The following is a 1,171-nucleotide window of genomic DNA, read 5'->3' as shown; positions in this document are numbered from 1 at the left end:
TCTTACAAGTATAGAACGACTTACCATGAATTTACAGCAGAAAAAATGGATGAAAGAGAGCAGTAAACTCACCTTATTTGTTGGATAACTCAGCTCCTATCTTGGTTCTTCAAACTCTAAGTTTTATCTCCAATTGGAACTTGAAAGGGAGAGAAAATCAATTAGGGTTTGTGGGAAATTTTTGGGAGGATTCTTTGCAGAGCTTATGTCTGGTTATTATGCTCTATTTTAAGTCTAATATATGAAGAAAATAGGCCCTTAAAAGGCCTCTTTGGACGACCCGAAATGGCCCATTTTTGGGCTTTCATTTAAGCAAGTAGGTGACACACCTACTTGTCACCTAGCAGCTTGCGCAGTATCGCAAAAATGCACATACCTCTCTACTCCGATGTCGTATTGACAAATGGTTTAATGCGTTGGAAAATAGACTCATAGATCTTTAATTTGATGGGTGGAACACACCATAACTCTAAGTATATTGGGAGAAAATTGTAGTTACATTTGACCCAAAGTTTCAGTAAAACTTATGAATGTAACTTGTGATGACTTTCATCGACTTTTGTTCCACAACTCGCTTGACTTAAAAACATAACACACGGATGTAATACGACTAATATAAATCATAACATAATCTCTTTATCATGTTAATCACCCTAGTCTCACCCCAAAGGTACATGTTATAACATTCCCAACTTGTCGACTTTCGATGAAACATTATTTTATTTAATTGCTTTAGCTTCTGAACTGTCCAACCCTCTTTGTACTTGTTGTTCATGATCTTCAATATTTGTAACCTCAGAGGTAACATGATTAACTTACTTTATATACTTTTAAATATTATCTCATTTTTTGTCCTACATTAGTTTGCTTACGACGCATTTTTACGTACGAAAATATAGGGTGTAACATCTGCTTTATCAAGAATGTTCTTGATAGAGGAAAACAATCTCCCCCACATCTGATCTCTCACTTTCTATTTATAGGGACATGCCCCAATTAACCCTAAAAGTACAAGTATAAAAAATATCTAATGGAATATTCTCTTAAAGGTCCTATTACTAAACTGGTCGTAACTGCTCCCTCTGATACTTGATCACGGCCATGACTGACTGCTCGGCGGTGAATCCCATCAGTTACTAGTCGACCTCGGCCAAACTACTTTTGGCCACAT

This window comes from Nicotiana tomentosiformis, chromosome 4, assembly GCF_000390325.3.
Source record: "Nicotiana tomentosiformis chromosome 4, ASM39032v3, whole genome shotgun sequence".
NCBI lineage: Eukaryota > Viridiplantae > Streptophyta > Magnoliopsida > Solanales > Solanaceae > Nicotiana > Nicotiana tomentosiformis.
Note: the sequence above shows the minus strand (reverse complement) of the source record.